Source organism: Rissa tridactyla, chromosome 1, assembly GCF_028500815.1.
Source record: "Rissa tridactyla isolate bRisTri1 chromosome 1, bRisTri1.patW.cur.20221130, whole genome shotgun sequence".
NCBI lineage: Eukaryota > Metazoa > Chordata > Aves > Charadriiformes > Laridae > Rissa > Rissa tridactyla.
This window is the reverse complement of record NC_071466.1, coordinates 121,092,156-121,116,451: the sequence shown is the minus strand read 5'-3', so window position 1 is coordinate 121,116,451 and position 24,296 is coordinate 121,092,156. Positions and strand designations below refer to the sequence as shown.

General features: G+C 38.4%; 1 non-coding gene across 1 annotated transcript; it reads left to right on the top strand.

Moving 5' to 3' along the window:
• Positions 1 to 8,509: 8,509 nt before the first annotated feature.
• Positions 8,510 to 8,616, top strand: LOC128904693 (U5 spliceosomal RNA). Its single transcript, XR_008464609.1, has one exon. It is a non-coding gene; the product is annotated as a U5 spliceosomal RNA (small nuclear RNA).
• Positions 8,617 to 24,296: the final 15,680 nt, after the last annotated feature.

Sequence of the window (24,296 nt, the reverse complement as noted above, 5' to 3'; positions counted from 1 at the left end):
TGGCTAAGAAGACGACATGGAGTCAAACCTAATGGCTGTGAGCATATGTTACTGGCAATACGAAAACAGAGAGGCAAGTTATGAGTCAAAAACTTCTTACCGAACCAGGGAGCAAGTGAAGTCTACACCAGAGTCACAGAGACCCACAGCCACATGGGCAACAGCCACCTCAAAGGAGCTGAGTAAGCTGAGACCTCAGAAAAATGTTTTCTATTGCCTGATGTTGTAAGAAAAATTTGGAAAGCTGTTGGAGAATCCTCCATTACGCTGGCAGCTTGATGCTGTGCCTGGAGACACACTTGTGCACATGGAATCACCCTTCCACCGTTCTAGGGTCATCAAAGGCTTTCTGTCAGTGGTGGACTGTTGCAAGGCACAACTAATATACCCACTCCCTGTGGTTCTGTGCCGAGTAGTTCATGTTGGCCTAGCCATGTTGACAACTCCTGTGATTTGGGTCCAGTCCCCTTCTGTGGTGAATTGTATATGATATGGGGACAGCCCAAGCCGTTACCAGTAGTTTACTTCAGAGAGACGTAATGTTCAGTATCTACAGTACATTGCATATGGAGACTTATCTGACTAGAGAAGTTTGCCCTGCAGCTTTTAGTTTTTGAAGCATTTTACAAGCCTTACAGGAGGCTACCCTCCACCTTTTACGCTGGAAGAGACTACCTGGCTGTTGTATCATAAGTGGTATAATATGTCCTACTGGAATAAGAACAAAAAGACGAAGGAAAGAAAGGAAGAACCTATACAGAGATTATTCCCATTAGGGAAACCAGTGTTTTATCACAGGAAGGAGAAAATCAAGAACTGGTTCTCCAGTACAAGGAAGAGGAATGCTGACAGAAGGCAGTGCATCAGCATAGCCAGAGTCATGTTACTTTTCTTAAAATTGCGGACAGTAGTTTCCCCAAATTTCATAGCTAAAGCATTAAAATTAGAATGTAGTAAAGGCAGAAAATGTATGGCTATATATAATTGCTGTATTTAATCTTTCACATGGAGAACACAATAGGGAGAATACATTGTGAAAAGATCTTTGTTGAGCATTACTGACAGAAGCTGTAGCAGAGAAAGCCAATAAACTTAACATGCACATAGTGACTCTCATGAATCAGCCCATCTCCTGTTTGTCAGTGTAGGAGAAATACAGTATGGTAGACATAGGAAATCAATGCAACTGCCACACTTTAAATACTCTGAGCTTCTAAAGGGCAGCACCAGCCTGGTTATTCTGCATTCACTCCTGTTACAGTCCCCTTCTCCCTCTGCTGAGTTTGTCTTAAAAAAAGAGAAAATTCCTTAAGCTTATGTGGTTTTTGTCCCTCCCTTGACTTTTGTAATGCTGCTCCACATGGGAGCTCGGTAAATATCTTTTGTCAGAAATGCGTGATGCAATAATTTTATTTTTTTTCTTAAGAAATCTCGTACTCAAGGAATTTCTGGGAAAGTACACCAAAGGGCCACCTTTTTGTTGGGGGGTGTTTGTACAGCACCTGCTACTGCATCTGTGCATCCCATGCATAGGGGACACACAAATATCCACATACGCTTGCTGGGTACAATGGCTATGTTAATAATAGAGAAGCATAACTGAGTCGACAGTTGGATTTTAGTGTTGATCATCATTAGAGGTACAACCTTGCAACTCTGCTTAATTTCTGAGGATAGAATTTGTGTTTGAGTCAGGCCAGGATCAGGCAGTTGGTGAAAGGAGGATTGGAGGTATCTTAATGTTTGTACAAGGGTGGCCTTGACAAACAAGAAAAGAGAAATCTTAGTATGGACAGTGTGTTTAGACAGCAAAATCATGCTGCACTAGAAAAGGGAGCATAAGAAATGCGATGTTACCTTCCAGTTCGCATATGAGATTCTGATTTCATAATGTAGAATTGCAGAAGCATTGGCTGGAAAGGACTTATGAAGGTCCAACCATATGCTCAACGCAGGACTGTCATCAATGGTAGATTAGCACAGCTGTGGCTTTGTCTAGCTGAGCCTCAAAAACATTGAAGAATGGAGATTTAAACACCTCTCTGGGTAGAAAAATAAACAAACAAAAAAGTGCCCCATAAATCAAACTGAAGCCAGGTGATGAGTTGCTTCTGATTAGTCATTTCTTTGTTCAGACCTGAAAGAACATGTAAAATTAAAAGTGAGGATTTGGGTATTCTGTTTAATTTTCACAGATATGTGGAGATACGTAGTATGTTGTTGACGAGGTACATTGCTTTTGACACAACCATGTTTCTTCACTAGAGTCTGGGTGATTTACGCATAATAATAGAAGGCATTGTCAATAAGCCATACATAAAATTTGGCTAAGCAGGTGAAAGTTTGGTAGAGAGCAATCCATTATGCTTTAAACTACCATTTGTCAAAAGGGCCTATATTCATATGTTGCTCTGGGCTGCAAAGAATAGACGCCAATATATAGAAGAGAAATGCGAACGTTTCTTCAACAAATGCGACTTTGCTCGTACCTTTCAGCTGGGCAACAGACTGATCTGAAGGAGCCATGTTGCAGGCGCTGTTGGATCACTTTCCTCTTTTGCAGTAGTGACAGTTATCTGGGTGGGTGAGTGTGTCCTATTAGCGTAGCACAAAGATTTTAATGATTTACGCTCCTGGGAAAAAGCAAAATGTGTTGGGTTTTCCCCCACCTGGTGCAAAAAGTATACAATGTATGAGTACCTCTACAGAAATTCTGGGGTTTCCTGAAGGCTTAGGAGGTAAAAACAAACTTTAAAAATGTGTTTGTGGGGGATAATATAGGAATAGGTATGCTGCAATGTCATGTAGCAAATATTTTTCAATCACATGATTACTTTTCTCCTTTTAGCCAGAGATCTTGTTTCTACTTGCTGTTTCTGAACGCTGTGAAATTCTGGTTGCACAACAAGACATTTAATTTAAATGACTGTTAACAGTATTTCTACATAGCTCACTATGGGTTTTAAAAGCTACATGGATGATAATTAGTAATTTCACATCGCTCTTATGAGATGTGTGCAATAAAAAGATGAATCCATAGTGCTTCAGTTATGAAAGTAAACCAGAGTATGTTCTCAAAGCAAATTGATAAAGTTGAGGTTTCCTGATGTAGTACCAGTGTAGTACTTTGTCTTGTCCATAAGTGTGAGGGTATTCCCACATCCTTGACTGCTTTAGTTTCTAGGTCTTTAGTTTCCTGAGTCGTTTTCAATTCAGAAATATTTTTAAAACATCTATTTTACATAGTTAAAGCTGGTGTCAATTTTACAGAATCGCTACTCTAGACTAGTTTGGAAGTTGTAATCTACAGGTGAAGTGATATTCCCAAATTGCTTCATATTTGTCTTTGATAATGGGATTTTATAAAAGGGAATACTTAGAGCTCTGCTCTTTATTTGCCCCAGCTTGGACTAAAAAAAATAAATCTAAAAATCTCATATGAAAGGAACTGGGTCTGCTTGTGTTTTGTTGGGAGAAAGAATGCATGTTTTTGCTTGATCTGGTTGTACTTAAGTTCATTAAGTCTAAAAAAAATAATCTGGCAAACACAGTGTCATGTGTAGTTTTGTTTGTTTATTTGTCTTTGGCCCAAAAATGCCTGTAGCAGGAGTTTATGTCCATCTGCAACTGTCTCAAAACTGGGCTTTCTCTTGTAAAGTGTGCAGAACTTATGGCTTTTCTTCCTTGATTTTTGTTCTTAAGACTTTAGAACATTCTTTCTGGTTGAATAGCTGAATAGCAAAGCAGAAAGTCAGCCATTTATAGCATGTAATTAAACTCTTTATATGCTGAACATTTGTCATTAGTATAGGAAAAAACGTTTGTTTCTCTTGTGTAGTGTTCTGACAGTAAATACTATGAATACATTTCTTTCACTGTTACAGGTAGATTTTTGAGAAGCCAACATTTTAAACAGAGCATTGCTTTTCCTCACAAAGAAAACAGATGAAGTATAATAGAAAAGGCTGCAAATTAGAAGTGATCACTAATGCAAGGAACATAACAAAAATCACACTTTCGTTGCACATCTTCACAGAGTGCTGTGTGTTACATTTTATGACAATCAGTGCAAATCAAGTACCACGCACCATGCTGAGCTTGGAATTGGCCTTCAACATGCATCCCTCAGGACAGAAATAGGTGGTACCGGTTTGGATGAAAACTACGAAAAGTAGAAAAATAGATCTCCTAACAACAAAATCACACCTGGTGTTAAAGCCTAGTCTCTCATTAAGCAATGATTATTGCCTGCTGTGTATAAAAATAGCCAACACAAATAGCACAGCTTAGCAGTGCTAATTTAATAGTTGAATGTGCTTATGAGTGTTCAGTGCAGCAGAGCGAATAATCCGGCAGGAGTAGGATATTGAATTATTTTAGTCCCTCTTTTCTACTTATGGAATAACCACAAACAGATCACAATTTCCTTGAGTTCATCTTTCCACATTTTTTTTATTAATAGCTTTTCCCAGATATAATTTGCTGAGTTGATAGATCATGAATATTCTGGTTAATAGGGGTGAACACGATGGTGAGGACCCTGTAGAGAAAAAGAGGCTCGCTGGTAGATTAGGAGGGCCCCATGCCAGATCACAGTGCATCTGTATAGTCCCATTCTCTTTGTTTCTTCTGCTTTAACTTTGAGTATGTTGTCCCATCTCCAGGTACACACTTCATAAAGTTTTATAAAAACTGACTCATTTGATCTTGGCGAGCAATTCAGCTTGTGCTTCATCTGTGCTTCATATTATGAATTTGCATTTTGCGTAGACCTGCAGGGACCCAGCTCGTTTGGGTTTTAGGATGCAATGGTAACCAACTGATGCTACGGCCACCACAATACAGCATAGGTTGGGGCTTTACAGATCAGTCTTGTGCACTTATTTGATTTATGTATGGTGTGCGGCACAGAAGAGCAAGGCTATTTTTTTTTTCCTCGGTGTTTGAGCCAAAGGAGAAACCTGTGAGGTGTTTTTCTGTTGAAAATCCACTGTACCTCAATTACATTTAAATTGAACATAATTACTGCTGAATTTTATCACTTGTATCTTCTACTTCTATGCCCAGAAGATGCTCAAGAATCTTTTCCATAATGAGAATCAAACAAAATCATGGATACATCAATGTATTAAAAGGGGAAATCTCCAAGCTCTTGATCCCAGTTTTACCTGGATTAATTGAAATCTCAAAACGAAATGGAATTTTTTATACCAAGAGGTCCTAAGCAGTTTCAGCACTTAGTTATTCACTGACAGATACTTGCATTCCAAGCTGCCTAATCCCAGGTTGCTTTTATTTGCAGATTCAAGTTTCAATTTAACATTCACTTCATTGCAGGCTGAAAACAAACAGTGAAATTTGCCACAAAATAGAACTTCAGTTCGAGTTGCAGCAAGCGAATCTTTAAAACATGTCTAAATAGGACCCTCATTGACTGGAGATGTAGTCCTTCAACTTTCTCTTGCTTATTTGGACAATTGATAAGGTTTTCAAGAGTGGATAACAAGGCATAGACACAGCTGACTTTGCTGTAGCAGAAATGAAATGAAGAAATCTTGAAACTGGTCTGTATCAAACAAAGGTACTATTTCGCTTTAATAATAATACTTTAATTCACCTTAATAATAAGCGTAGCAAAGCCTCAGTCTCAGTGAGCTCGGAGTGATACTTATGCATCATCTTTTCTCAGGTGTCCTCCCGTTATTAGTTCCCAGCTGGTCTCCTTCAGCCAAAGCTGGCATAAACTTCGGGAGTGAACTGAAAAATCCTCTCTCCATTCCTATCCGCCTTAACTGGAAACGATTAAAAACTGTTGATTCAGAGGATGCTACAGATCTCAGTCTCTTATTTATCCCTAGGAGGAAAATGCTTTCTGAGGATGGGTGATGGATAATATTCTTTATTGCCTGGTTTTGGAGAGACTTTTATTTTATTTGCATAGCTTTCCTTTAAAACACAAACACATCTAGAGTTAGGTAGGTGCTTTTTTAAGTGAGTGCGTTATAGATGTAGATATTTGATACAACTGATCCAGCCTAGGTTTGCAGTCCATTGTAATCTGCCATTCCCTTCCTCCCACTAGTAACCCTGCATTATGCATGCTACCTTTTCTTCCCTTTTCTTCCCCCCACTCTTCTCCTTTCTTTCTCCAGCATCCTCTCCTAAAATCCCTTCTACTTCACTGGTATCAAATACCTTAGCTTTAGTCAGAAAAGTCCCAGCTTGTGTTTGTCTCAGCTTTGTCTCAGCTCTTTTACCTCACATTTGCCTTTTAATCTGTTGCATCTATTAAAGACCAGAAGAAACTTGCCTAATTTTCCTAACTGCGTCTGTTGGCCTTATAAAGTCTTTTTTTTAATTCTATCTTCAAATCTATTGAAGTACTGAATATATCCACATGAATTTATATCTTATGCATATACTCTCCTTCCTCAGGAAGAAAACCTGATGCTTAGAGACATGTCTTTAAAACTTAATTACAAGTATAAAGAGGAAGACGGAGTGATCAAGCCTTTCAGCTTGCTGTGCCACAGGTAAGATGTGACATGAGACAAACATTAAAACTAGAGATGATGCACAGTTCATTCACAAAAATTTAAACACTGTAGGATGATGTATACACAAACTGCTGTTTTCTAGAAGCACTGTGGTGATTTATGAACTTTGTGATTTCTAAAATAAGAAATAAGAAGCTTTCACAGAAATCTGTCTTTACTCCTCTAAATGAGTGACCAGCTACAAATGGAATAAGCTAGAGAGGTCTGCTGTCACCACAGGTATAGGTTTACCTGAACTTCTGTTGTAGTGGACATTTAAAAAACAAACAAAAAAACCCCTCAATATTCTCTTAGAGTGCTTTACGCCACACTAATTACATCACTCCTGTTTAATTTTCCTGAACTAACTGAGAGCTCTTTGGTGAAGTTCTGAAACAGCGCTTCGTTATATTTTCTAATTATCTATGTAGATGGCTGTTGTTAATTGGGCTAAAACTGAATTTCAGTATGTGTGGAGGAATAGCATTAAAAGAAGACAAATGAACTATGTTTTTTTAAAATGCATTAAATTTCTGGACTGGGTCAAATGAGACTTTTCTTAGAATACGGAGAAAAAAATCTGAAACAATAGAGCTTTGACTAGTTTTACTTGATCTGAAATCATCAGTTCATCCTGCTTCGTAGACTTTTTATTATTTGACCTTGAGTGAAAGAGCTTTCATTCTTGATAGAAACTAATTTTATGTGTGGTGTTCAAATCATAGTGTTAAAATGAAATTAGTACTGCACAGGAGGGGATAATACAAGAAAAAACACGCTGTCTTAATATGCTATAGACCTTCTGAGTGAAGTACTATTTTCAAACCAATGAGGTACTGTAAAGTCATCTTTACTGCCTATGATTCAAGTATACCCCTGAAAGTTATAATTTAGACCTTAAGTGAAAAGACTGTAGAGACTGAAAAACTACATTCTGATGCTGTGAGATGTCTTCCCCTGGGTCGGCATCGTCAGGCAATGTTTTTAGGCTGCTCGGGAACTGTTAAAGCTTCCCAGAAGAATTAGATAGGGGCGCATGTACCTTGTGTCATGGCATTTGCTAATAACCTCCTTGTAGTCAATTGTCCAGTGTAGAAAGATGTTGCAAGGTTCTGGACAATGTGCATGCACACAAAAATAAACCTTAGAGAGTCCGCGACAGTATGGATTACAGCTGAGATAGATAAATTAAGTATTTCACCAAATTTTAGTGCCAAGGATTGACGTGTAAAGTTTTTTAATATGTTCTTTGAAGGAAAGTCAGATTTCATTATATTAATATGAATCTTTGAATTGTGCTCTTATTTTTCTTGAGAGCACATGTTGTAAATTAACGCGGTTTCCATCTTCCCTCTTTTACAGCACGCTTCACTTTCACAGTGTACACAGCGATCTGATCTCAGCTTGTTTGCTCTGAAGATAGTGTAAGTTTTGCCAATGACTTTGACAAAGAAAAGCACTTTGCCCAGTAATTGCTTGTAATATGCAGATATAACTATCTATAATAATACGTGCTGTATTTCAAAAATAGAAGGAACAAGAAATGTCATAATACTGAAGAACTCTGGCACTTTGGTTCTCATCTGTGCTACCCCCCCTTTTATGCTGGTTAGTTCTGGGAATGTAAAGCACTCTTGAAATTGTACAATTACAAACCTGAGTCACTTACAGGTTGCTTTACTGTGACACAATGTAAAGAAGCCTTTGCGTACCAGTGGAGTAGCATTTAGGAATAACTCCTGCCCCATCCCTTCCTTAGCGTACCTATCTATAATGTTTTAGAATGCATCCTTTAGGCTCTGTGTACTTCAGGAAGTTGCACTTCCAGTTGTGATGATCTCGTGGGTAATGTGATAGAATAGGATAATGCAAGAAAAATCCATTTTAAATACCTTTTTTAAATTTGGAAATAATTTAGGTATTGTCTTCAAACCCTCTTCTTCTGTAAAAAGCAATATGATGTTGAAGACTAATTTCTCTGGTTTCTTTTCAGATCGTATAAATCTTTCACCTTTTACTAAAGATTTCCGTGGAGAGGAACAACAGTTGGGGGGTTGGAACTAGATGATCTTTAAGGTCTCTTCTAATCCCAGCCATTCTATGATTCTAAGACTGTGTGTTATGGAAGAAGTTCTGGCTCTACAGCACAGAAGCCCTTGTGATAGTGAGTCTATTCTGTGCTCTTGCATCAGGTCAAGATAGTCTCTGCTTACCTAACTGCCATCCTCATCCAGAAGGGTCGGCTGCAATTTCAGTACTCACTGCCCTTTGGATGGGCTTGACTCAAATAACCGACAGTAACTAAAAAAATGGTGGGTTTAAAAGAAAGTATTCTGAGCTGTAGACCACTGCTGCTTCTGCATGCAAGGAGACTTCCAAGGATACACAGGAGCGTTACCTCCTCCGTCGGGTGGTAGCATGCCCAGCAGTCCTGCTGACTTCCAGTCACTGTTACGCTGGAGCACAGTTTGGGTGGAGGATAGCTGCTCCTTGGGACTGAGTTGCTGAAGGTGGTAGTGTGTAGTGAGCACTCCCACCACATCCCACCCTATTTTCAGCTAGAGTGGATATCATCCTGGACAGGGTTCATGGTCAGCTGGAAAAAAGCACTAGCTGAGATGTTCAAAAACAAGTGGTAGATGTACGTAAACTGAAATTATTTTTTGATAAACCCCATAAATGAGTATGAAGATATTCACTAGTTTAGGTATGGGAATAAGAACCCAAACTGTCCCTTGTGTTTTCTGTCCTCTGTTTTGGAAATATTACTCAGCAGACTGAAACAGGATGAAGCTTTGTACTGCTTCTAAAAACAAATTTAAATGTACAGTGTGAAGGTAGCTTTCTAGAAACGTTGAAATATCAGATGTGATATCCTGCCCTGTGGGATATTCAAAGAAATTTAGAAAGACAACTGCATAAGAATTATACCTGTTGCCATTCCTGTGATATGCATTTAGTGGGGATCTTCCCCCGCTTTAAAGCTGCATTTCTGAGTCTACTTGTTCAGCAGGAAAAGTCTCAGCTTTTGTTTAAACAAATAAACTCCTGTCTTCAGAGAAAGACTTGCAAGTGTAAAATCAAATTGAAGGCAAGAAAAACAAAATTCTTGTCTTGGGCTCTTGTGCAGTGTATTTCAGTTTAAGCCAGTTTCAATATTTGTGCGTGCCTAAGGCTGAAAATACTGATTAGGCACAGTCCCGAGACTGTAGAAAATGGAGATGACTGTTTGTATTGGGTCCGCCCCCTTATCTTACTATATTGCAGAGAGAGAGAGAGAAATGATAACAAAATTATTTCCTGAAAAGTGGCTCTGGCAGACGCATCACCTCTGCGGAATTTCTGATCCAAAGCTGCTAATCTGATTGATTGCTGGGAAGGACGGGATCCCACTGGCAGCATGTCAGTACACTTGCTCCCATTTCAACTCGCCTCTACTAGGCTTCTTCCCTTCCTTGGCACCCTAAGTGGACAAATCTGGCAAGACGACTAACCCAGGGAGATAGGTATCGTTTTCCCTTGGAAGTTTAGTGAGGGAAGGAATTGGCTCACCACTGAATTATTTGGATGCCCTTTTTTACTCAGGTAACACCTATTTGCTGTCTGAGAGTAAGAAAACATAAAAAGTAAATGGAAGAGCTGATGGCATGAAATTAAGACTTCCACTTACACCCATTTTTTTTATAAACAAAGCAAATTAGGATCCTCTTCTTGCTTCTCGGTAGTGAAATTCTGATGTTGCAAATGTTTTTAACAAAGAGATTTGAGTAAGTGTTGCTTATCAAGAAAGCCCTGATACTGCAAACTTCTTGTGAATCAGTAATCACTCAATCTTGGGTTCTTTGGAGCTCTTTCAGACTGAGTTAAAAGGGCTGGATCGGTCTTAAAAAATGTAGTGTCTCTTCCGTATACATTCTCATTTCTTTGGCTTTTCTAGTTGAGGGGACTTGTTCAGAGATTTTGATTAAAACTGTAAAATATATACTATTTATATGCAATTTCTAACAGGAAAAATGTTGCTAAAGTACAAACCGTACCGGTTCACACCTCTGGACTCTTGTTTCTAATTTATTTCTTGTCAACAGCACAAAACGTATTTGGCATCTTTGTTTAATGTTCACACATCTGAAACTGCTGCTGTGGCTCTTTCCAACAGGCACTGGAGTTACGCTCCACTGAAATTAAAGGAATTTCATTTGCTTATATCTTTGGCAAGTGGACAAGAGAGTTGATAAGAAAAAGTCTTTGCCAACTGTATAATAGCTTAGTGGAGATGCAGGATAGTGTAGGTGTGGTATATCTGTAAATCAACAAATGATTGAATGAAATATATTTGTCTATATTAAAAAAAAAAGAAACAATGTATTTTTTAAAAATTCACAGAATTATACAGGATCTTTTGTATGAAAGAAGACAATTTCATTACTATGTTGTAATTGTCAATTTACAGTTAAAGGAATGCTTGTTACCAGTGACTAATCTATACAAAAGAAATACAGCTACTTTAAACGGTACCTTGCTTTTTCGGTATTTTAGTTGTTATTCTTCTAAAAGCAAGGATTGCTTTCTAATTTACAGAACAGCATAGCTGTTAGTAACCAAATCATTAGCATCAATCATCACATTTTGAAAATCCAGAAAACTAATGCAGACGTTGCTTCAAACTGAAGCCTTTCTTAACTTTCACAATGCTGTAAACGGGATCCGAACGTATTTTTTTGTTGCAACTCTCTGTTTCAGGGTATTTGAAGTGAATTGCGACCAGTGTTCATGTTGAGAGGAAAGCTGGCTAGTAGTGAGGATGTAACTGAAGTGCAGTATTTTCAGACAAAGGTGGCCTTTTCCCATGGAAAAAGGTGGAAGTATGTAATATATAATTACATGTAAGAAATGTTTTTTTTACTTTTTCATCAAATAAGGACTACTGTAAAATAATTTAGGGGCTTGAAAAATAAGATTGGCACTTCATAAAAAATATCTTTTAAGAAACGTTTGACAAAAAAGCAGTTCTGTTCCTTTAAAAACAAATGAACTACAAATAATGGGTTTAATGTAAATTGACAAATTACTTCAGCTGATCTGAGCATGAATGTTGGTGTGGGCAAACAGCTTGGCTGTATAAAAATGAAAATGTGCATATTTTCAATTTAAAATGAGATCTAGAGAATATAGATACCCTCCAGACTGAAGCGCACAAGACGAAATTTGAAACATATTTATGGAAAAAATGCAAATATTTTGCGCATGAATTATAATGTGGCTGTAACACTATCGTTTATAGCTGAAATTTAAGATACACGATAAACCCAAGTGAAAACAGTTGTGAGTGAATAGGAAATTTTTCTTCATTCCTCAGAAGTATTAGATAGATACTGACAGTCAGCAAAGCGAACCCTTGAGTTTCCAATCCATGTCTAGAGCCATTAGTTCAAGTCAGGTTCCACTAATCTGCTTTACCGTGAGCAAGGGCCACGCAAAACGTCACTTTCAATAGCAGAGTCTGAAGATTTCCATGATACAGCATCACCCCAAGGGTTATAAGTTGAAACACAAAAAGGATGCCCATTTCTGTATTGATTATGGGAGAAAACTTTAGGAGGATTAAAACAGTTGTACTTGGTCAAATGACTTAAAACTGGAATTGATGTAACAGAGCACTCAAGTCTGAATTAATTGAAAGCTAAGGGTAGCACGTTCTGGGAGACCCACGAATAGCAACACGAACCAAGAGAGGTTTTCTCTTTTTAGTTTAAGCAGTGGTCTTAGCTAGGAACCTTAAAAAGAACAGCTCGACACTTTTAACACTGTATTTTGATTTTTGTGATGATTTGAGGATAATCTAACATCTAAATCGGTTTCATGTTTTTCTACAGGCAATCTGTGACAAAAAAAAAAAAGAAACTGAGGAGACAGGGGCATTATCTAAATGGTATGAGGAAAAGCAGTGGGAGTGGGACATCAAAATGAACGACAGTTACCCGTGTCAATAATCAGAGCCCAAGTATTCATAATTGGCATAACATTAACCCAGTTTCAGAGTGTAACTCAGCACATATTTTGTTTCCTTTCTAAAAAGAACAGAAAATCCTTAACAGTGTTAATTTAGTTATAGTACATTATGAACTTTTAGACAGGGAAACACGTCCAAAAGTTTGTGAGAGTCCTCAAAAGGGAAGTATTCATGACAGTTCCAAATTTCTTTTATAATCCCATTATGTAAAAGTAAGAGATTGCTGGAAACAATACTTTCCCTTAAGAAGCAAAAAATGTAGTCACTTTCCCTTGCAGATGGGAGGTATCAGGGAAGCAGCCTTAACCATGGAAAGGGGATGGTTTTGCTGCAAGGGGTAACATAAATCAGATGCATCTTCAAAATTAATTCCACTACAATTTTTTGCCACGAGTTTCAGAATCTAGGAAAAATAACACATAAATAAATGAAAATGTGGTTGTTTTCTACCTCAGGGATATAGAATGGATTAAATTATTTTAATTAGATTAATCTGCTGCTTAAGTGGAAAACATTTCCTTGGTGGAGTAAACAGAAAGTAAGGCTAAACTTCTGAAGCTGTGTTAAAGTCCAAGTTAAGCTACCTCAAATAAGTTTGCCTTTGATTCCTTCAGAAAGAAGGGGGGGAGAGCATAGAATATTAGCCGTTCTCCATGACCACAGAGATGAAGGGATTTTTCTTAATTGTACAGAGCTGTTACCCTTTCACATCTTTTTGTCTTCAGATTCAGTGTGTGTTCAGTTTTACAATTTACTGTTTTCAACGTCACAGACGCGTCAACTGCTGACTGTCCTAGTCTCCAGTAGAGACGTGCAAGACGGTGATGAATGTCAATGTTTACCATGACTTAAGGTTTTTCAGACAGGAGAGAATGCTATTGGAATGCCTGTTATGTCTATATCATAAAATTAGTACTTTTTCATGAAAGCGGAAGGGGAAAAATGTGAATATAACAACAAAGACATCACGTTCGGTTTGTATGGAATCTTCCTCTCTGAAAAACCTAATTATTTCTTATTTCTGAAGTTGAGATGTCATCCAGAATGAGTCCCACATTGGTTGTAATTTTTGTGTGTAATTGCAATTTAAAGTTTCATGTTCTTTTAGTACTAATGAGAAACAAATGACAAAGTAAGTTTTGTGCTCACACACACACACAAAAGATTTTATCTCTGGAAGCAGAATTAGGGTGATTTTCATTCTCTTACTGACTTCAGATGTTTGGTTTGTTTATATATTTGATTTCGCCTGCTTGAAATCAGCAATAAGAGAAACTTACTGTCTTCTGTCTTCACTGTTAAATCTGGCACAGATCATGGAATCAGTGCTGGGAAAGATTATTTTTGCAGAAATAATGAAGCAATAGGAACATTGCTGCTTCTTTTTTTTTTTTCCCCTCGTATAAAGTGGATTTTAATATATCCAGTGGTTTGAAAAGTTCATATGCTGAAGTTTCCGTGAAAAGTCCCATGAGGAATTAGATGCTTATTCCTGGATTTATTTGAAAATGCCAGCTCAAGTTCACAAATTTGATCTATGGATAAGAAATCCCATGAAATGTGGAGTAATTTCATGCAGGGCAGCAGGAACTGTCCACACGGAACTCACTGCAGGCAACAGGAGATACAAAAGAAGACAGACAGAGAGTGATTCAAACTTATAATTTAGGAGTATTGATGGTACTGCCTGCTTAAGAGGCAGATTTGAAATATTTCTATGAGAATCCTTTCACGTGTAATATTTCTTGATAGATTAGTCACTGTGACTGTTAGTCACGGTCCCACTCTCGTTATTATTTCAGTCCATTATTTGATTTCTCTTTCCTCTTGTTTTGCTTCTTTTCCCTGAAAAATTTTCTCTTGGACTTCATTTTAGTGAGTGTTCATTTATGTTCAGAACAAGTCTGCTGCGTTACAAAACTTGTCTAAATCATGCCTGCCAAGTCCCTACCAGCTGTGTCTCAGGGCTTATGGTTACCTGGATCCACCTAAGCACATAGAAGCTATTTTGATTTCAATGAGTCTTAAGGTCCTAAAAAGCCTTTGCAGATCTTCATCAAAGCTACTACTGTGTAACTAAAAGTTAGCTTTAAATTGACTATCACAGAATAATAAGCATTGCCACCGTGGGAATGTGGGTCTCGGTAAGAGCTCGTCTGTTCTTCTGCCCAAAGTGCTTTGACATTGGCACAAGTTTTTGTACTGTGAAATCACAATTATTGACCAGCTCTGGGTGACTTAAACTTGCTGCCTTGTGAACCCTCCATCGGCACCGTAAGATCATCATTATTCTAAACTACACGACTTGCATGTGATAGTGTTGGCCTGGGGTATGGGTAATACTGATTAAATAACATTCTGATAACCTTATCAAATGGGTTCATTTCGATTCACAGACAAAATAGCGCAGCTGAGCAAGCATTGTTTGCATATCACATGGCTGATGCTTTTCTGGCTGAGCAACATTCACTGCTTATCAAAATTCACTGCTTATCATACTTTCCTCTTAAATTCCAAATTAATGTTGTATTTTTTATTTAAATTCTTGACCTAAATTTATATTAATCTTTTTTTTTTACTAGAAAAAAGCCTGAAAACTCATCTGCATATTTCCAGTGTGTAAAAAACCCAGAGACAGATGTTGCAAGCTCCCATTTTTATTTATGAAAATTTAAAAAATAGCTAAGGAACGCGTTGAATTTTTGGAAGTGTGACTGAAGACTCGTGATGTTGGTAATACTGCACAAAGTTCTAGAAAAGCTCTGAAATGGTTACTCAGAATGATAGATGAATAAACATTAAGACTTGAAAGACTGAGGTGGAGCGATGAAGACAACATCTTGGCAGAAGCTACTGGTGTCACCATGGTTTTGAAAGGAAGCAAGCCTTGCAATTGGCCAAAGCAGATGAGGAAATCTTGTAAACTTGCTTTAAAAAAATGAGGAATCATAACACACAAAAGGTGTTTGACTTCTCTGCCTCAGAGCATACTGACATTTTGATCCTTCACAGTCTTCCTTGTTGGTACTATTTGGGTAAGGATATTTTGGGACAAGAAAGATCCTTAACACCTCTCTTCTCTCTCAGCATGGTACGAGGAAGTCAGATCTAATAACAAATTTGGTGACTTTACGGCAGGCCCTAGCTGTAAAATATAAGCTATGTGACACAATTATCTATCTATCTCCTAACCATATGTGACTTCTCGTTTCTCGGCAATTGTTAATGTAATTGTGAGCCATGGCATAAGGAATATAAACTTCTTGGGGTCAACGCAAATGTGCATTTGAGTAACTAAATGCCCTAATTGGGTATGGAGTACCCTGCCTTTATTTGGCTTCTGTGTCTGATCTAACCCAACGTGTAGAAAGGCAAATAAGGGTCATTCTGTTCCTCAGTGCTGCACAATACTGGCGGGAGGTGTTTGGCAACAGAGCTCTGAGGGCATGTTTGGCTTCACTGTGTTGACAACAAGGGTCATGGCTTTACTGTGAATCAACCTGGTTACACAGGTACCTCGTAAAGCAAGAAGGAAAGCACGACTGCTTTCCAGTGTTATGAACGGAACAATAAACACAGCTTTAAATAGACAAAAATGCAAACCATGTGTTTGTGAAAACACTGAAAATGGCCTGATTAGTATTTAGAAGGTTAAAATTATTTAGGCTCTGTTTAATCAAAAATATATTCCCCAATTTCTTTGCAAAGCAGTATGCATTCTCTATAATATTACAATCAAAATATTCCGCCATTCTTGCCAATTTGCTGGGTTCTGTCATGTTGTTGATGAACAGTGACAAAAACAAACCGCAGGTCCCTTAGAAACCCCTGGTACATTTGAGCTTTTGCGCGCTTGAAAGAGCTAGGAGAATAAATCATGTGAATCTTCTTCTAAACCTGGTCATTATGTCCCACAAACAATGTCTGTTTTCTAATATACAAATGTGATTCCTTGAGCTGTTGCCTATGGCAATTGGCTCAGATGCACTGGCAAAGGCAGCTGTAGGTGCAAGACTTCAATTTTAACAGTGAATCCTGATCCCGACTTCTTTAAACATGAAGTAGCATATCCCTGGTAATCATTACATTTACAGCCAGTTCCCGGATAAAGGATGCCAAACTTTATGGCTCCATTTCAGAATAGCAGGATCCTTTATTCCCCTTAGGGGAGATGTAGAGCAAAGAATTAGGAGACCTGCTTCTGCGGTTCTCAGAGCCCCCAAACCATGTGCTGCCTTGGGATAGCCCTGGGCTAGTAGTCCAGGTTCATATTTAAGTATGTGGGTCCGCCTTGATTACCTGGTTGCTTACAGTTACATCCTTTAAAGTTGTGCAGCACTCACAAAGCTTGTCAAGCAGCTCTTGCTTTTTCTGGTACTACGAAGAAACTGAGAGTCCTGATGGCCCGGGGCAGCTTGGTTTCCCAAGAGAATTCTGTTTTGGTCCTGCTCCTTCAGGTAGTGCCAGCATGGTCCTGTGCCTGGGACTTATTGAAGATGAGTAGCGTAGTTTTGCAAGCTGACTAGGTTGACCTCTACGTTAGTCAAAGTATATCAGTTCTTTGTCCGTGTAGCCACCTTGTCACTTCAGGCCCTCTTAAGGGGGTGGACATTGCAGCAATAGTGACTCGCTTTGAATTGGGACTGCCTAGCGATGCTATTTGCTTAAGGCAGCCGACTCCTACACCTGACAAAGTTCTTCTGTTGCAATCAAATGAAACAGGGACGTAAACAGCCAAACAGGACATCAGCAGTCAGAATTAAATATAACAAACTCTGCTTTGGCATATAGAGGTTAGTACAGTTCAGTACTGCTATTCTACCAAGAAACAGATTAGAAGAATAAGTGCACAGTAGCGCAGTTTGTAGTTTGTCACCTGCCTTCGTTATTCGTGAAATGCCACAGCCACTAAGAAGCACAGGAGGGACATTGCAGGAGGAACATTGCAGGAGCATGAAGGAGAGGCAGCAGAAACAGAGGACCTGATAAATGGAAACTAAAGAGCCTGGCAACTGCAGATAAGCAGGTTCTTATTACTTAATCTACGAAGAAGTGTCATGAGACAGGTAGTAGGGCTGACATGCTACAGAATTTATTTAATATGTCTTTTTTTTTTTTCTTTCTTTTAATTCCTCTTTGGATCTTAGGGCTACGTTTTCACAGAGGCAGAGACCTTCACATTGGTATGGGAATGCACTGACTTTTGTGCACTCACTACAAAGTTGACAGACTTCCTTCACAGCTCAGGTGTTGTCACATCTGCAAATAAAACTGAAGGCACAAATGCTCTTTTTTGGATGCAGAGGTACCTACTGAGCCACAACTTTCCAGTCAAAACCATGGTCCTTGTTGAAGAGATCTTGTCCCTTTAGACCTGTTCCATTCATTTTTATAAATCTGACTTTTTGCACGACAGCTGCAATGTAGGCAGAAATAGAATTGCCTGTGCCATATAGCTAGAATATAATGTACCACCTCTCTTTAAAAAAAAAAAAAAGGTCTGATGTCCCTTAATAAATATGAACAGTGATAACAATAAAAAGCTTGATGTAATTACACATGATCCTGTTCAAAGCTTCTTTCTGTTGACAGAAACATGAAAGACTTGGTAGCTACTAGAATGCAGGAGTTTAGTAGAGAAAGATTCTTTCAAAGCATTGCAAAGGGGGAGAAATAAGCAAATAAAAACACATTATGGTTTTCAACCACAGAAGTCAACACTGGAGTATTCAGCCCCAGGAAATTCAAAGGGGGAATCTACTGCAAATTTAAAAGCACTGTGTTTGTGCTGTAGTTTGTATCTTGTGGCATTCAAGTAATGCAGTTAGAAACTGTGTTTTCTGTGCTTAACCAAAAAAAAAACCATGAAAAAAAGTTTTGCTTTGTAATGTTGAAAGCATTAAGATCCATAAACAATAGTATGGTTTAATCAAGTTTTACAATTAAATTCTATAATTATTCCAAAAGTTCCCAATGTTCTGGCAATGTTCCCCCTTTTTCATCTGCACTCACAGTCCTCACGACATTCTCCCTAGTCTCATCTGATGCACACAGGAGTGGCTGCAGACATCACCATTTCTCTGATCACAGTTCTTCACTGGCGAGACTGCTTTTTAGTATGAATTTAAGTTTTTTTGTAATACCTACTTTCAGCTATAGCCTTTTGATATCGACAGGAGTCATTCTACTAAAGCAACTTTGGGATGGTATCTTTTAAACTTCTTATAGTCTTGAAAGCATCTGTCGTTTTGCCTTTTGTGTTTTTTGTTGCAAAGCCAAAGGTATGTGATGATTTATGTTTCATGTAGAATACATTTGATTCACATACAGCTGGACACCAAAATATCCACGTTGTAAGGTTAATAGCACTTTTGTTCAGTTTAGATACACTGTCATTTTTTCAGTTGTCTTTATCATTCAGCATCTCTAGCGAGTATCTCTTCTGGAACCTTCTCAGATGCTTTGATCAGAGGCATTTACAAACTTTGTCAGCACCATTGTCAAGAGCACCGATCTTAATGAAATGTCATTTCATTGTTGAAATGCTTGCAACAAGTACACAGTCCAACATGTTTAATAGTCCATATTTTACTTTTTTTTTTTTAAGTTGGCATTTATAAGCAAGGAATTGGTATATTGGGAAAGTTACTGCCAAACCTTGACTTGCAGCGTTTCCTGGTACGCAACAGTATTAATGTTTGACAGAAGTCAGTTCTGATTTTTTTTCTCAAAGTTCTGATAGTCCATATAAAATGCTCTACAAGCTTACTTTGTCTTAAGATTGCACATCTCTTTCTTGGTTGCGTGATTTGCTATTTTACATTTACATGTAAAACACACGTTTGCTAGCATAAACTTCCCTAAAGAATCTGTCAAAGTCTACCAAAGCAAACTTATTGGGAAAAAAAAATATTTTTTTTTTGTGTATTTCCAGTAGAGACGTTTTTTTTCCCCATTAACATTTGTTCTATTATATCTCTGTTCTGAAGCAGGTGTTCTGAGAGGTCTAGTTCTGCAGTAAATGAGGATAGTAGTTACTAATCAGCCCAACCACAGCTTTATTTTTGCTGTGAACAATGTAGTTAAATGCTTCTTAAATGTTTTCATTAAGAAAATTATTTCAATATTATTGTTAACAATTGGTGATTGCTTTGTATCCTAAAAACTATCATGCTTTGCATTCCTTTTTTTAAAGTAGTGAATATGAGAAGATGATTTTGAACATGACCGAGAACTTTTCTCTTATAGACAGGGTCAGAATAAGTTTGCTTTTGTGTTAATTGATAGTTGCTTGGCTCGAAACAATATTAAAAGATGCAATATTGAGATATAGGAACAATTATCCCACGTGAGAGGGCGTGTTTCTAAAACAGATGAGCTAAGCATATGTATTCTTTTAATATAAACCGGAAAATACTTGAAAACTTCATTATCCAAAATACACAGGGAAGGTCTGGATGCCTTCATTGCATGAAGTCCTTATATCTATGTCAGTGTGTCCTAGAACTCCTTTCTTCCCAAATAAGCTTTCCAACATCTGAACAAAAAAGCAAATGCCTTCTCTCTCATCTTTCTTCTTGCCCCTACTGTTTTTAATAACGTACGTCTGACATGCTAACAATCAGGCACATGCTTATTCATTGTTGTCTCATCTCAGCTGCCTGATAATGGCTTAAGAGGGATGATGAGTGGAATTGCACATCAAGGATCTCTTTTGTTGATGGAGTAACCAGGAGTGCGTTTTCAATTTGCAGTTTGGCTCTGGGGCTTCAGAAGTACCACGTATGTTTGATATCCACTTGGTTGCTTACCACCAAACTTGGGGATCAATCGCTATGTTGTGAGAGGAGATATTTATCTATATATGTATTTATATATATTTTTTTATATATATATATATATAAAGGCAGGAAAAGAAAAAAGCAGGGGAAAACAGACTTTTACTTTGAAAATAGTAGGACATCTCACAGATTGAAAAGTTGTCTATTGCAAAACATGTGGGGGAGCAAGTGTGTGTGTGTGTATGTGAGTGAGAGAGAGGGAACATCTGTATGTCTGTAATTCTCTTTCATAATATCTCAAAGACAAAATAATTCATAATTTGATTCCCCTGACTGTTTTTGAGTTAAACCAGGGATTACACTGAGCCATTCTTAGGCAACCATTTCCATGTTAGTTCAGGACTCCTTGTAGCAAATCTGCATTCTTTTTAATCATTTGCAGTCAATCAGATTTTAATTTGTCTTTGTCTTCAGCCCTGCACAGTTTGGGCCTGGAATCCCTTTGCTTCAAGGATCAAAGAGTGTTTTCCCTGTCTGTGTCAGGCACACTTACGGAATTCTCTTGTATGTTTATTTAGCTCAACAATTATTCCATATTAACAAAAGCAGATTGAGTCAGGAATGTTTTTCAGAGTAGGCTTTTTGAAATCTTGCTTGGTTGGAATTATGGCACCTCCAGTTCTGTTATTTTCCTTTTGAAATACGTTGTGGTAATTCACTACAAAATCTGTAAAAAACCTATTCAGGGATGAATGGCTTATTCTGCTTCTTATCTTGTTAATCAATACTGTTAACTAGCTGTGATGGACATAATTAATGGAATGACCCTAGCCCCCCAGCCCCCCCTAATTAAAGATAATTGCCTTGTTCAGTCACATTCCCTCTCCAAAATATAGGTGCGCGAGCATAAATGTCATAATTTATTTTAGACTCTACCATGATCATACATATTCTGTTTTCTTGTTAACAACTAATTTTAATTCTAGCTCACCCAGCAAAGTTGAAAGCCATAAAATGGCCCTCTTACCTTCCTGAGCTGGATGGCTAAACAACACATTACCATATCGCACACTTACAGTCATGAGGGGTTGATGAGGATAAAACCAGAATTCCCCTACTTACTGGGCTCTGATGCTGGCTTGAATCCATTGCCCAACAGCTTGGTAAGATGCTGCCTGATGAGATTCGTGTCTTGGCTTGAAGTTAAATAGTGCTGGTATCAGAATAAACCTTCGGGATTTTGGTATGCGTTTCATGTATCGTTTTATCAGCTTTATTATTTGTTATGCTTTTGCTGAGCTTCCCTGAATAAGAACAAAAGGGTACACTTATTATGCAGCGATTTCATGAAAGCTATTTAAAATAATATTTGAGGAGGAAAAAACAAATCAAAATGAATAAAAGCCTAGGAAACACATGATGAAATAGAATGAATATCAGAGCTATTAAATTAATAAGCTTGCAAAGCATTATTTATGGTATCTCAATGGAAGTTTAGAAATTGATACTGACTTTCCAAAATTAATTGAGCACCTTTGTTGTATTTTAGGAATACATATTCAAACTCACTGCACCCGTTCCTTGTGAGGAAAATTGTTCCACCTGCCAAAAACCTCAGGAGTTTCAGCTGATTTTTCATCTTCTCAAGGTAAACAGTTGAAGTATTGACTCAGTATGGCATTCATTCAGCGAATCCATATAGCCTGAGATTGTCTGTAGGTGGTTGTCCTTGTTTTCTCGAGTTGCCCATTAAAAGAGTGTATGAAGCTGTGCAGAAGCAGTAGCCTGAAACAGAGATTTGGCAACTCCACAGCCACACAACATGTCCTGTCAGGGAGGTTTCCGTTTAGGTACATCCTTCCTTAACAAGTACGTATGCTGTTCATGAGATGGTAGAAATACAGGTGAAGGATTTGGTATTAAGGACTGACACGCCCAGGAAGACTATGGGCTCGTCTCAGATGTCCAGCCAGCTTGAAGCCCAGCGTTATGTTCCTGTGGAGCATCTCATGTGCTAGGGGCTGGAGGACATCCCGCAGCTGTGTCCCCAGTTCTCAGTGGCCTGGAAAGAAGCACAGGGGTCAGGCGCAGCTGCGCCCTGCCTACTGTCACCAGCAGACCAGCAGATAGGACTGGAGGAGCAGAGGACTGAAGGAATGGTCATGGAGCCTCCCAGTACAGTTTTCTTTGGATATTGCCTTCACAGTACTGACTAATATTCACTAGTGCAAATTAGATGGAGTTGCAGGTGTTCAGTTCTTGAAAAATGGGTGTCGACAGACCAGAGCCGTCTCCTCAGAGTTAGCTGGCTGCTTTCTGATGGATTTGAGTTGTAATGACTGGCTGAATTTCTAGTCCTTTTTGCTACAGCCACAAAATCTCCCTGACTGCCCCCATTTCACCATTAAAAGTATATTTGTTAATTTTTCCAGGACAGATGATTTCTTTATAACACTGCTTTGCCCCAGATTTACTAAATTGGCTATTTCTGTTATAGCTTCCCATGCAAGAATGATCGCTGAAGTGACCCACCAAAAATGAACAGGGAAGATACAGGAGTACTAACAGAAAGAATCCCATACCTGTTATTGTTTCAGTTTGTTATTCCATTTCTTTTCCCTCTTTTTTGCAGCTTCTTTTCTCTGAACAAGTTTCTCCTGGGCTTTCCTTTTTTTCAGTGAGGGCTCTTCTCTGTTCTTTTTCAGAATAACTCTACTGCGTTACAAAATTTTTCTAAACCATGCTTTCCATGTCCCTAGAAGCTGCATCTCATAGCTTTCTGTAACATAAAAAACCTATGCGTACTTGCTGCGGCATAGGTCCTTATTTTGTAGTGTTTAACTATTATTGGAATAGTAGCTTAAGCTTTGCATTGTTTTTCCTAAGGCAGCTGGGTGCTGTGGTGGATAAGGGAGCTTGGCGTGTGCGTAGCACACTTGAAGGATTGCTCATTTGGACCTGCTGAAGCTGGACACGTTGAGGATAAGCTTGTGCCCGCACCCATAGCAAGTGCATTATTGTCTGTTCATTCTTCTTGGCCTCCTCGTGGCCATTGAAAGAATTAACAAGCTTTTCAGGCTGCTGAGGTGCTCGGCTCAGCAACCCACCTGGCTCTCTCCTGTTTCAGGCAACCTTACGCAGGGGCCTTGCAAAACTGGTGTGATTATGCAGAGAACCGGGATCCCCACATGTGATCTTTAAGCAACATATTGGGTGAGAGCTCATAATTTTCAGAAAACATTCAAGGCTATGTAAAAGAAGCAATAAAATGAATTGAATAATAGCGCGGGAACAGCAAGTTCCATATTTAATCTTTCTTGCAAATCTACTTCTGCAAGTATTTGCAATTCTGCCAGTAGCTGCAAATGTTATTTGCTAGTGCAAGACATCCGTTCCTAATAAGCAGTAAAAATCTCTTGTACATCAAGCTGGTTTTTCCCCTCAGTGCCCCTCTTCGAACAGTGACAGCTTGGCTACAAATAGTATTGTTTCCAAGCAAAATTTCAAAGCTTTATTTCTTTGATCGGTAGTTAGCACCTGAAAGGTGCTATTCCCTACCCAGTGAGTAGTACCATCCCCCCAAGTCCTCCCCTGCTTAAATGGAGAACCTTGCAAACCCTGCTATAGATAGCTACCAAAGATTTTGTCTTTATTTCTTTGTTCTGAGATACCAGCAAAGTGATATCTTTCCCTTCCTAATATTGTCTAATCTGAAATATTCCTAACTTGAGCTTCTGATATTAACTAGTGTTTTAATTGCTTAGGGTTGTTCTCAGTAAGGGTAAAAGGCCTAGTAATGGTTTGGACCGAAAAAGGCAGAGAATGGATATTTTACGAATCCAGTCTCTAACTGCACACTAGCAATGAACAAATGCTTGTGGTTTTATTTCTCTTTAATTTCTTCTCTGGGCCTTGCATACCTTATTGGGTTGATACCAAGGACTTATGGCTGAGGACTGTATTCTCACA